Raw genomic sequence first — 13,563 nt, 5'->3', positions numbered from 1 at the left:
ATACTCTGGTTTTAGTGCTGACACCGTATGAAGGGCTGTGTCACTGCTGCACTCATGTTTCCATGTGACACCACAGATTACTGTTTTTTCCCATTTCATAACTAATAAGTGAAGTGAGTTTGACAGCCTTGGTTTCAGCTTCAGCCTGTTGGTTCCCATGTCACAGATAGGCTCGGTTAGCAGCAAATTCTTGTCAGGAGAAGAGAGTTACAGCTCAAGCTTAAAATGTGCTAGCATCCAGTGCAAAGCTTTAAATTCTTGACCAAAGTTAGATAAGGCCAGCTGAAAGTGTGACGTTTGAAATACACTATCTATTTATCTTTTCCTTCTGACCAAAAATACCTAGAGTGCAAGTATGTGTCTTTGCATCCAAGCAGAGAACAGTTGAGCTCCTCTAGAGAAAAGTATAAACACAGAACTTTAAATATTCTGTTTGTTAAAATCTGTGCAACTGTCCCTCTCCCTACATGTGTATATATTATCAATATTAAAAAAAAATGGTATGTATATACACATCATTAAAGAAAAAAGAATGATTAGTTTTCAAGGTATAGGAAGCTTTTTTAAGTGGTAGTAAGAAAAAATTGTTAGCTCTCCCCCAGCAGTCATTAATAGCTCCGAGCCCCAGCCTGAGTACAGATGGAGCTTTGATATGATCATGGTTTTGCAGTGAGTATGTGCTGTATATCGTGCTGCTAATCCCGTGGTGGAAATCACCTCCTCCTAACACCTGGTGCTAGGACCTGACACAACTGATTTCAGCTACAGCTTATGCAGCCTCATGGGCTGGATTTGGGCAGCTCAGAAAGCACTGGGCACTCTGTGCCTGGTGCTGTGTGCTGATGTCCTCCCATAAAACCTCCCCTCTGGAGCTGCTGTCCCAGGCTGCCCTCCTGGGCCACTTTCAGCCCAAATATTCATTCAAGCCCCTTTTCTCTGTGCTGGATGGGGACTGCTCCTCCCCTCCCAGCAAAAGGGTTTGTGTTTAGACAGTGTTTTCAGTTACAGTTTCCAGCAGGATGAGCTGTCCCACCTCCCAGCTTGGGTGAGGGAGGAACAGTGTGTGAAATACAGCAGCTTCTGAGGTCAGATGAGGAGCAAGTGCCTGTGGAGTAGGGAGCCCTGGGCCCTTTGGCTACAGCTCTGGGCATCTTCAGGGAATGCTGTTTCCAGAGCCTCCCTGGCTGCCTGGGGCTGGGTAGGGAGCATGAGTGCCATAAAAACTGGAGCCAGATGTAGAGTCCGGATGGTTTTGGCCTCTTTGCTAATTTTCAACACTCAGATCTTGTTATGTAAGAGTTTTCTAGAAGCTGAATGGAAGACTGGAGGGAGTTTTAGAGGGGCTTTTTTGGTAATAGTTTGCTAAATTCATGGTTGAGATCTGAAGGGACCCTTAGCCTGACCTCTGGTATATAACAGAGAGTATTGAATTTCCTGCACTTAACTCCCACAGTCTATCCAAGAACTGCCTAATCACAGTGCTTTCCTAGGAGAGCAAACACTCTTAAACACACTCATTTCAGCATGGTAGAAATGCTTGTTATTCCTGATAGTTAGAATGAACAGGGATTTTCAAGAAGGCTCTTGGATGATCTCCTGACCAAGGCTTTCCCTGCCTTCCCCTTGATCCCATCCCTCTCCCCACACTGCACCCCTGTGCTGCTTATCTCCTGTCCTAGTTGTGCTGAAGGTTATAGAGACATTAAATAAGCTTGAGGGGCAGAGGAAGAAGAGGTATCCATTTTGGGAATTAGGAAGGGGCAGACGTAACCCAGCTCAGCAGCAATGGGGTTAGTCTGACCATGCCCCACATTTGGGTGGGAATTTCTGAACTCAAACCAGGTATTTATTATTCCACATAGATGTTTGCAATGACATATAAGCCATCACTGCTGTTCCTTTGCCTTGCAATAGCACCATGACACAAACCCTGCTGGACCAGGCACTGCACCAGTGCAGAGCAAAAAGCTGTCCCTACCCCAAAGAGGACTCAGACTCACAAGGTAATTACTTATCTTTGTCCATTAATTTTCCTTTTTTTTTTTCTTAAGTACCCAGATAATATTTTTTTCTCTCCCAGACTCAAAGTACAGTGACAAATAAATGATTTCAAGTATCCTCCTGAGATAGGGAGAACTGAGATAGATGTTGCCAGCAGGCACTGATCCACCTGTGGTGATGGAAGGTTGAGGGATTCATGAGGGAATGACAGATCTGGAAAGCTGCAGCATGGCTTTTTTTAAAATGACACAACCAAAGATATTCTAGAGATTATCCTCCAAAAACTCGGTGATCAAGGGCTTAATGACTTAAATAGCGGTCAAATGTCTGCTTGTTATCAATCACCTATTGCCAGTTGAACTGCATTAATGAGGGTTTCTTGATAAAAGCTGCCTTATCATCCGGAACTGAGATACCCAGCATAATGTGCTCCAGCAAGGCTTGAGGAAATGCTCCTCTTAGCAGCAAAGCAGACGATGTGTCGCTTTCCTGAATTAGTCTGAGTCAAATGGATGGTCAGACCCTCCAGAAAGAAGCAATTTCTTTCACCTCTTGTATTAAAGGAGTGCTTTATCCATGTGTCAGAAAGCATTCTGGCTGTCTTGCAAGAGTTTAGAGTCCAACCAAACACACCTTGCTGGCCATTTGCAGTGGTCAGGGTTGAAGGTCACAGGGCAGGGTCACTGCACCCTGAGGGGATGGCACAGGGTTTCACTGTGCATTGTACATCCCCCCGCCATAACCACTTACCTCCTTGGAGAAAATGGGTTGGAAATGGTATTTAACATTGTTGATGACAATTTTTCCAGATTTATTACCTGTTTTTTGTTCACTGTTTGGCTGCCTGCTCCCTTTCCATCTGCCAGCCCTGTAATCCACCTCCTCTTATCTCAGCACAGTTCGCTCCACCTCTTGCTCATTTTTGTTTTATTGCCCAGCTAATCTCATTCTCCTGCTTTTCCTGACACTGCTCCCCCCTCCCCATCTGTGGAGATTAAATCACTTCTCCTTTTGTTTGATGCCGCTCAACATTCCCCCATTTCACTCAGGTTTTGGGATACTTCCAGGCACTTTTGCTGTTGTTGCACACATCCATTTTCCTGGCACAAAAAGGCCCATCAGCATCTGATGGAAGCGTTACTGAGTCCTCATTTCAACCAGTTCTCAGAGATGTCCTGAATGTGAAATGAAGCTGAGCTCAGCCTGCACAGTGTAGCAGAGGCAGGTGTGTGTGTCAGGAATTTCAGGAGCATCCACAGGGTGCTCAGGGCAGCTCTAGAGTGGTGACAGAGCCTGGCAACTGAATATTACTCAAGAAAACTGGAGATCAAAGGCATGGGGTAAAAAATCTCCAAGCTACCAAAATGTGAAGTTTTGGAAGTGGTTTTCAATATTGTTGGTAATGTATCAGTGTAGTCAGCCATCATCCCTATTTACATCTAGTGGCTTGTCAGTGTTCATGGCCCCAACAGTGTCATTCCAGTTACTGCTGAGAGTTGCTGGGGGTTTTAGGCTCAAGGTTGAAGCCAGTCTCCCTGTTCAAGGGTGTTAAGTGCATCCTGGTTTGGGCACAACTGCAGCTTTGGGGGGGACACGGTGGATTTTCATGCCATGTGTTTCTGGCACCCTTCCACCTTCCTGCACAGAGAACAGTGCTGGACACTCCTCTACCAGTATTTCCTCCACCTGTGTGACTGTGCAAGTCCACTGACTGCACTGCTGCTTGTGTTGGCTCAGAACTGGAACCAGCAGAGCCTTTAACCCCCTGGCAAACCCTGGACAATTTCAAAATGCCTTGCAGGGACCACATGCACTGACAGGACTCCTCACAGCTGTCAATCGCTGTTCCTCCTCACTGTGAGCACCCCAGTGTGTTTGCTGCCAGAACAAACCCTAAAGTCTTCAAATAACCCCCCTTTCAGTACATGGGAGATGCTTCCCTTAGCAAGGACAGTTGCTGTTTGGCCCTAATCATTGAGTTTAAGATTTTTTTTTTATTCTGTTTGGGTTGTATCTCTTGCCTTAATCTCCTCTTGCAATGCTAACCATGATGCATTTGCTATATGTCCCCTCACTACTTTTATCTACCAACATGTTTTAAATAGGTTTAAAGAGTACAGGAGCTAAAAAAAAAAAAAAATCAGGCAGCTTCAGATGAAAGCCAGCAGCAGGCCTTTAAAAATAGAGTGGCAGCCCTGCACGAGGTGCCGAGTAAGTGGGTGCACGGGAGGGGAGTGGAGCGGCTGCAGAGGCTCTGTTTAAACAGGAGGTAAATAAGTGGCTGGGGGAGCTGCAGTTCATCTTGTTCCCTTACGTGTTGCCCAGATAATGCAACATATCTTCAGGCAGGCTGGTTCTAAAAATGGACACAGCTCTTGGGTTTCACTGGGTGACGCTCGGGCTGCGCTGTCCTACAGTCCGTGGGAGCAGTGAAATGGCATTTAGTGTTTCAAAAGCAGCAGCAGTGCTCAGGTCTTGTCACTGGTACTTTATGAAGACTTCTATAATGAAGAATGTGTGACTTTATACCATGGTGCCTAATGCAGAAGCAGCTGCCTGTAAATCCCTGGGGTCAGGCAATGTTTTGTTAAAATTCCCCTTCCTGCTGTGGTTGACCTGTGAAAACAGCAATCATCTGACAGTGACAGCAGCACTTACTTAGTAATTCAGGATTAAAGTGTTCTGTCCAATGAGTAATTTCACAGAAGCAGAGTTTAGAATTGGAGCTGGTTTAATATAACAAAACTATTGTCATGAAAGCCTCCTTGGCATTTTAATGGTGTTTTTCTTTGGTCTAAATATACATGAGAAGTTGAGAGGATGTTTAAATCTGAGCAGGGGATAAAAGGGACCAAGAGAAAGACTTAAAGGTCTTGTCCAAACTCCGCACAATTGTGTGAGCCACTGGCTTCCCTAGGACAGGGCATCATCCCAGGGAGCTGCACAATTCACCATTCCTCTCACTGCTCCAGGGGTGTTAGTGTCATTATCTTCCTTCTCACCCTCCTCTCTCCTGCCTAGTTGAGCACAGCTCAGCTGTGCAGAGGATGAATATTTGTTAACCTCCAGTGGCTGCAGTAATGGTCAACTGGCCCTTCTGTGCTCCCAAAGAGACTGTGTTTGGGTTGGGCACATGCTGCTCACTGGCATGGAGAATTCTCCATTTCTTTCCAAATGAGTCTTCTCAGGCTGTCCCTGTTCAGCAAATTCAGGAGAGAAAGGGCAGCAGGGCCCCTTGACCAAACCATGGCAAGCATGTTCTGTAGAAGGCAGCAGAGAGTGCAGCCTTCCCTGTGGGAATGAAGTGGTCCTCTGTTGAGTGAAGTGTTGCCTACAAGGTTAATTAGCTGTAGAAAATGAGCTCGAATACTTAGGAGTAATGAATCATAATGAATCGTTATGTTTGAGGAGTGACAAATTAAATTCATGCATATTTTGGACTACTTGTTTTAGTCAGAATGGAAAATAGTGCTATGCTTTTTTCTGTTGTTCTGCCTTCATGTTGAGATGTCAGGAAGCAAATCGATATGGCCAGAGTTTGTAAAGTCTGGCAGTGCTTGATTGCACAATGTTTAATCTCTCTCCTGAGTCTCTGAGCTGGGCTAGGAGCAGGGGCTTCTCTGGAATCAATACATTTGCCTCCACCTTCAGTAGATGGTATTTTGACCTGAAAAAACACAAAACTTCTCCTAAGCTAAAAGAGAAAAAAAAAAAGTTGTGTTGTCCTAATCCTGTGAGTGGTAGTGTCTTATGGCAGCTCTGATTGAGGTGTAGCACCCTCATCTAGGAAAGCAGATTGAATTACAGCCCCACCTCCCAGACCAAGGTGAGTCAAGGGACCTATTTGTAGCAAGATTCATCAGATCCTTCGGCTCCTGCTGTTCCCAGAAGAATCTCTGGAGTTTTTCTGTGGAATTAGATCCAGCAACATAACAAGCTAAGGGGCAGACAGGCATTGTAACCCTTGAAATACCTGGAAAGTAAGGATAAGCAAGCTACTCCTACCTGGAAGATAACTTCTGGAATCTCAATGTAAGATGAAGGACACTGTGAAAAAGAGGATCTTGATAAGAAGAATTTGTTCTTAGCCCCCTTCAAGAATCGTAACATATCCCTGGGTGAGCTGAAGCCTGACACAAGCTGCTGTCCTTTGGGGTTTTTTTTGATTTGGTCCCAAGGTTCAGCTGGTTCAAGGCTGGAGGAGCTGTGAGCAGGGGGAGGATTTGAATTCACAGCCTCTCTTTTAAATAGATCGGTGGTTCCAGGAGGGCAAGTGATACTGCTGCAGTGATTAAGTTCTTTGCTGGATTGATGCCTCTGGAAGTGTTTGGAGAGATTTGACAGATCTTCCAGTCTGTTGAAGGTTCCCATGGTGTTGGCCCAGCCATGACTGTGTGAGGCAAACTGTTTGTGCCACCCCTGGGAGAAAGCATCTTTCTCACTCAGAACAAAGAGCTCTTGGGCGTTCAAAGACAAAAGGTACCAACTGACATTTAGTTCTGCTACTAATTATATGTCAAAACTAATACAAGTTAAGACTAAATTAGTACACTTCTCCAGATGTTTTCACAGTTGCCCTGCCTGCAGCACTGTGGGTTATGTTCTGAGCTGTTAGCTACTCAAACTAGTCCTTCTCATCTCCACTGATGTCGTTGCTCCTGGCATGATCAGGTGCAAACTCCCACTTATTAAGTGCTATGAAGGAATCATTCTGACACAAAGTGGAAAATCCTCCTTGGGGTTCAGAGCTCTTGCAAGAGGCAGCCAGTGAGGTGGCTGCTTATAGAGCTGACCCCATGCTTCAAGTTGTGGATTCATGTACAATATCTGTGAAAGCAGCTATCCTTGCTCTTGCCAAACTCCTCAGAAGACCCATAAAATGATGTTAGTTGTAAGCCACAAGCTGGCTCTTATCTTTGAATTGTTTTTCTCTGACAACTTTAAGAAGAGCTCAGCATGTTCTCAGTAGGAGCTGATGGATGCTGAGCACTTCTGAAATCCTGCCAACTTCATTTAGGTTCCTAAATGGGAACTGAGTGCTTTTGAACATATGATCCTAAGGGTGCATTTCATAACACTATAGCTCTGTCCATATCATTTCTTTCCTCTCTCACTGTCCCCAGAATGCTCCCAGCAGCAGCAATAACACCAGGAGCACTGGGCTAGTCAAGGCCTGAGTGATGCCTCAGTTATGATGTCAGCTCAAGGCACACTGAACTGAATTAAATGACAGCAGTTAAAAGGTGCCTGTCTGCATCCAGTCTGCAGTAAGGTCACCATCATCACTACCAGCATTATGGGTATATTTGAGATAGCTGTGGTAGATTTTATATGTATGTATATATATGAAAATAAAAATGTAGTGCAAATTCTGCCTTGTTTTTCAGAGTATTTCATCCCATGTTTCAGGCCATGTGCACTCTACTCGACAATGCTCTGACTCTCAATTTCAGGATTCAAATTTTCTCCTAGGTAGGTTTGTGGGGCAGATATAATGAATATTTTTTAGTGTTTGTGGAGCAGGGTAGGAGGGCAGATGAGCCTTTATCTGAAGCTTTTCCAACAGACTTAGTGCATGGACAGCATCTGTTTTGGTCTTGTGAGGCTGACATCCTCTCCCAGCAGACTTGGCAGTGAGCAGAAGAGCCACATGTCAAAAAATCTGGGGGGCCCATGCGCTGTGGACAAAAGTATGGCAAAGAATTTAAACATCGGTGAGTGGAGTGATGCTGGAGGGCTGGCTGAAAGCGATTAGCACAGTGCTCTGGAATGTGGCATTTCAATAGCCGCTCCAGAAGGATCTGCAGCCCCATTGACTTCTGCAGCGTCAGGAAAGAGCCCTCACACTCCAGCTTTTGCCAGTGTGAATGGGAACGTGCAGGGCTGTGTGTGCAGCAATCACAGAGCTCTCTGCTCTGGCTCTGCACACCCTGCCCTGTGTCCTGCTGATGGGGGGGTTTCCTTTGCTCCACGGGAATCCCATACCCCAGTGACTCAGGTGGCTCTGGGTCCTCGTGCGTTGCCAGAACCCCCCCTTTCAAATCTGCATCAATATCAGCTGTAGCTTTGCTGTTTGCCTACCCTGGGCCAAAGCACCAAAGGCCACCTGTGGCCATGATCCAGCTGTTGTCAGCTGTGCAGTCGGGTGGTGGGTGGTGTGGGGTTTGGGTGTTTTGTTGCCACGTGTGTCAGTGTGGGGCTTGGGTGTTTTGTTTCCACTGCTGCTGGGTTTTGGCCTCTTTGGGAATGCACCAAGTGGGACTAAGAATGTGTCTTTGTTCACATTCACTTGTTTAATTTTTTTTTTTACATTTTCCTTCCCCCCCCCCCCCCCCACTTCTGACTTCTAGGTAGATAATCAAAGTGTGAAATAAATTAAAAATAAAGCTGGGTAGAAGGCCTGACTGATGAGAGCACATAGATTTTTAGTTGAGGTGAGAGAAGAACATGCTCATTCAAGCCCTCATGGAGGGCAGGGAATTCCCTGGCTTTTGTCTAAATATGGCATGAGAGAGTGGAGCACAGGCAGTGCAATGCTTCACTGAGTATTGTTTAAAAGGGAGCTTGGCAGTGGCCAGCAAGTAGGATTCTTGTGAAAACATGGCACAAGGAGTTGTTTGACAGATTCTGACATAGCAAAGTCTTTACAAGGGGAAAAAAAAAAAACAAAGAAGGAAAAGAGAGAAACTGCAGACTACATGAAGCCAAAAGCATAGTCTCTGCCTAGAAGATTGCAGAATAAAAGGCACTTAGCACTGAGTCACACCCTGCAAGCTCTGTGGGTCTGATCCTCTCAGTGATCGATTGCACTGAGTTAAAACCCCCTCCTAAATGATTGCCTGTTGTCAGTCATCCAGAAGAGGGGATGAAGAGGAGTGAGAGCTGGGGAGGAGACTGCCATGGCTTGCACCCACTCACCAGAGTCTCTATCTCAGACTTGCCTGGTTGGATGGACCCATTCTCTACCATCTCATGTTTCCCCCTGCGGGTAAATGACGTTTCACTAGCAGGTTTTTGGATGCAGCACTCAGTCCCAAGCAATCCCGTGGTTTGTGTAGGTGTTTCCCTTTTGCAAAGCTTATGCTGATTTGTGGCTTTGAATATCTATTGCAGCAGTGAGCAATGATTCCTGCCTGGAAGAAAACCCCTCTCCCACTGCCTCTGCCATGTCTGGAGACACTGTGAGTCCCTCAGAGCAAAAAGGCCTTTACTCATCTCAGCAATGGAGAGTTTTGCCTCCAAAATTCCAAGTCTGCTCTTGAAATATGGCCATTATGTGAGTATGTTTGAGGGAGGGAAAACTTATCTGGGATTCAGTGCACTTCTGGAGGTCTTGGATGGAGACACCTCACTCGGTGACTCTGCTACTGACACCAGCTACTGAACAGACTGTGTAGCTCATACAGAGGAGGTCTTGGCTCAGGCTTCCCCATTTAAAGTGGAGCCCTTACCTAAATTCACCTTGAATGCAACATTCATGCTCAATCACAGCTGGAGCTTCCTCACATCGAAGATAAGACAGTCTTCCTCTGGTTGGTGGTTTGGATGGTGTCCTGCAATGTAAACTAGAATGATAGGAGTAGTCTGTAATTAGCACATAACCTCAGGCAGTTTTGTTCCTGAAATGCAAGGCCTAAGTTGTTCTGCTGCGATAGTGTTGGTTTAGTGAGTCCATTAACTGCTCTGCATCATATCAGTGAAAGCTGTTCCCTAAGAGCTGCAAAGGTATGGAATAGGAACCAGAAGTCTCTGATCCAGTCCTGCAGGCATATTCCAGTGAAACCAAAGGGAAGTCCATCATATGTGTTGCCCATCAGATGCACTCCATGGCAAAGCAACGAAGCCCAAGAGTTTCTGGATCATCTTAGCAAAGCTCAGGGGAGAGCAAAGGCGCGGGAGCACTCCCCTACCCTTTTTGAACCTTTCAGTTGATGTTGTTAATTGTAGTGGAGCTGCTGCAAATATTTTGGAAAGCAAATATTTGATGTCCTCATCCAGCGGAAAATAAGTCGAAGGACCAACCTGCTGCCACTCACTTGGTCATTGCAACAAAACCGGGGCTGAGAATCAATAGCAACAACGCTGAGCTTTTGTGGTCACCTCCTCTCCAAACAAGGGCTGTGATGTGAGAGCAAACAACACCTGCTTGGAGGAACTGGGCACGGGCTGAAAGGGAGCTGGTGGGCAGAGGCTGTTTGTGCAGCACTGGGCTCTGGGGTGGGGCTGCTGGCAGAGGCAGGAGGAAGATGATATCTCCATCAGCCCGTGCTAATGCGAGAGGCAGAAATGGGTGAGCTCCTGCCTTCCCTGTGCCCCGACTGGTGAGTGATGGACAGTGACTCCTCCGTGCCTACCAGGAGGAAAGCCCTGGAGTGGGACTGCCCTCCAGGCAGTCCTGCTCTTGGCTGGGGTCTGGGTCACATCAGAGGACAAATCGAAGGCTTGTCACAAGCAGAAAATTGGGCAGCTCCTTGTGTGGCGGAGGCAGCAGATCAGTCACCACTCACATCTCTGCCCAAGTATGAATTCTCTAAGGAAGACCAATATCACTTTGCCCTAACTGGAAAGCAGGGGAGATGGCACATACTTCCCATGCTCTGGCTGGGCCCAAATACCCAATGTGCAAGTGATCTGCTTTTGGGTGCTGCTTTTTTTCTAAATCCTATTTTTTTTGTTGTTTTTAGCCTTCTAAAAACAAACTTCGGATTCATCAGTGATCTCATCACATTACAGATTCTCTTTCCTGGGAAACTGAACTTCTGGTATAATCATGGGAAAGTCTCACCTTCCCTTTTTTATTTTCTTTTAACTGAGTTTCTATTGAAATCAGCTTGGCAGACCAACACCTCAGAACGAAAGACACAAAAGAAAACCCTTTGTTACTACTATTTCTTTTTAATCTCTTGATTTTCTTACCAATCTAGTGATTTTGGAGATAGCAAGTGATATTTGGATATTTAAAGACACATATTCAAATCTGTAGAGTAGGCAGGCCCCTTAATAATACATTTTACCAATGGTCTGTTTATCCCATCGCTGGCAAAAAAATAGAGGCAAAACCCAATAATTAATTACTGCTCTGTCTTTTGTACTGTTCTTTGAACTGCAACATTTTTGTTCACTCCTACCCTTTTTCTAGCTCTTACAAATGCTCTGCACAACTGGAAGGTGGCTCAGCAAAGCCAGTGCAGTATCTCTGTAGCCAAGCAAGGACAGACTTGGCTCCTCTTCAAAGGGAGCTTTTATCGGGTGTTTAGCGTGATGTGACAAAGCAGGGAAGTGTGCCATGGATGCAATGCTTCCAAATCCCCACCTTCTACCTTGATTGAACTTGAGAACAATTATCCCTTGCCAGGGTGATGAGCCCTGCCGATGTGCATCTTGTTTACAGCCGTGCTCAGTTTTTAACATATTTTCCTGTTTTGGACTAGGACAGCACGATTCTGCTTTATGAACTGGACAAAATCCATTTAAAATATCAAGTTTCTCGTATTTTACCACAGGAACCAGAATGTGGTGTTTTGGGCTGGCAGCCCCAATGCCCCAGGATGACACTGCTCACGTGTGCAAAGTGACGCCTGGGCCCCAGCAGACCTGCAAGGTCTCACTGTCAGTGTGGGAAAGCTTTGGATGGGGCCAGTAGAAACTAAAAAGATTTATTCTGGGATTATTTTATTGTGCTTGGAACAAGAATTTACTGTCTGGTGTGACTGAGCTTTAGATGCTGCTGTAAATTCCAGATGAAAATTGCACAGCATTTGCCATTCTGTTTTGCCCTATTTTGTTTTGTGTTTCCTTTTCATTCCTAGATTCTGCTTTATTCTGAATTCTAATGAATTTAGATCATTGGATCAATGTCTTATTAAAAAAAAGCAAAAAACAAACAAAAGAAAAACCAACAAAAAACCCCACACATTTTGGCCAAAAATATTTGGCTAAACATTTTTATTTTATTAATTTCCCAATTGCCTATAGCAGCCACTTTAAAAATGTCTGCACCCAAACCTAGTTTTGCTTGAAAATATCCTCTTCCTTTTCTCTCTCTGTTTTTTTTTTTTTCTTCACAAGAACCAGGCCAGTTTTGAGAGAAACTTTAACATGAAAAATGCACATCAGCACCCTGAGAAATTTCCATGTTCGGCTTCGAATCTGTCAGGTTACATGGAGAAAAAAATATGTTGTAAATTTTCTTGTTCAGTCACTTTTTAGTTTGGTGGTTTTGCCTTGCCATTTAGGCAGAATATATTGAGAACAGGAGCTTTTCTCCCTGGTCATTCCTGCTCTGCCCTATTTTTACCCAGCTGATCCCAGCCCATCACTCTGTGCCCTGGCAACTTACTGGCTTCCTCCTCTTTTCTCTGGATTATCTTCCCTTTTTTTGTTGACTAAAAGGACAAGTCTATTTCAGTTGAAGGAAGAGCCAAGATTATGATGTGGCACTGAACTTTGCTGAGGATTCACTGTTTGTCTCTGAAATCATCCTTGGACAGAGGTGAGAAACCAGACCCATCTCCTAATTGGACGTGGCTCTGTGCTGTGATTCCAGGACTGGCATGGGGTCCTTCTCAGCACGTTCCAGGGTGCAGAGGCACCTCTGAGCAGTGAGGAGGGTTTTCCAGTGAGCCCATGCTGAGGCAGCATCAGTCCAGCTCTTTGCTGCTCTGCCCACCTCGTGTGTGCAGGAAAAACCTTGGCTCAGCCTGGGCCAGACCCACCTGTGAGTGCGTGGATGGGGACGTGCTGCGCCGCAGGCTGGGATGTGCTGCTGGGGAATAGCGTTGGCTCTTGGCCAGCCTGGAGCAGGGAGGTGGCAGGGAGCTGCCAGCCTGGAGCAGGGAGGTGGCAGGGAGTGCCTTTGATGCCTCGGCTCTGGCTGAGCAGTGGCTCAGGGAGGGGTGGCCCCACGGGCAGTCACAGCGAGGCTCTCCAACAAGCTGTTCCCATTCCTGCTCATCATGGAAGCAGCAGCCCACCTGTTCTCCGCTGTGCTGGAATATCAGCCAGCACCCTGGCTCTGTTGTTTTAGGCTGCAGTGGGTAATTTTTAATCCCTCTATTCAGAGTGTTTCTAGGAACAGGAGGAGAAACATACGGCATATGCTCACCTCACCTCCCAGGAGGTATGGGGGAGTGTGTCCCAGCAGCTGCTGGGGTAATCCTTGTCCTTCTGTCCCCAACCACATCTGAAAGGTGTGCCCAGCGTGTCTGGGCATCACCCCGCAAGCAGGTGGGCTCCACTGGCTGGGCAGGGCTGAGGGGGGCAAAGTCCCTTCCTCCCTTCTGCAGCCAACAGGGATATGGACAAGGGCATGTGCAGGGCACAGGGACTGGAGGAGTGACTCCATCCTCTCCTGGGTTTCCCTGAGGCAGACCACCTCCACAGTGGTGCAGGGGGCACCTCAAAGGCACAGGTTATCCCTCCACAGTCACACTGGGGCTTTTAGGGTATGGGTGCCATGAGTGAAAGTTGCTTGGATTAAGGACTCACATTTGGCCAAAGAGGGTCTCTGGTGAGATCTGGGCTGGACACAGCTGTGATCTTAAAGCACACAAGGTATCTGCA

At 46.2% G+C, this 13,563-nt stretch overlaps 1 protein-coding gene across 30 annotated transcripts in view; it reads left to right on the top strand.

Moving 5' to 3' along the window:
- The window catches only part of CTCFL (CCCTC-binding factor like), a 59,928-nt gene extending 48,056 nt beyond the window's left edge, over positions 1–11,872 (top strand). For 23 of the 30 annotated variants that reach the window (XR_003528143.1, XR_003528141.1, XR_003528140.1 and 20 more), the window contains one exon: positions 1,863–11,872. The gene's annotated coding sequence lies outside the window, so the exon portion shown is untranslated. The remainder of the gene's footprint in view (positions 1–1,862) is intronic. The other 7 variants (XR_003528130.1, XR_003528127.1, XR_003528122.1 and 4 more) reach the window with 7 other exon arrangements.
- The last annotated feature ends 1,691 nt before the right edge of the window (positions 11,873–13,563 follow it).

Source organism: Corapipo altera, unplaced genomic scaffold (genome assembly GCF_003945725.1).
Source record: "Corapipo altera isolate COAL_440 unplaced genomic scaffold, ASM394572v1 64, whole genome shotgun sequence".
Lineage (NCBI taxonomy): Eukaryota > Metazoa > Chordata > Aves > Passeriformes > Pipridae > Corapipo > Corapipo altera.
This window is presented reverse-complemented; position numbering and strand designations above follow the sequence as displayed.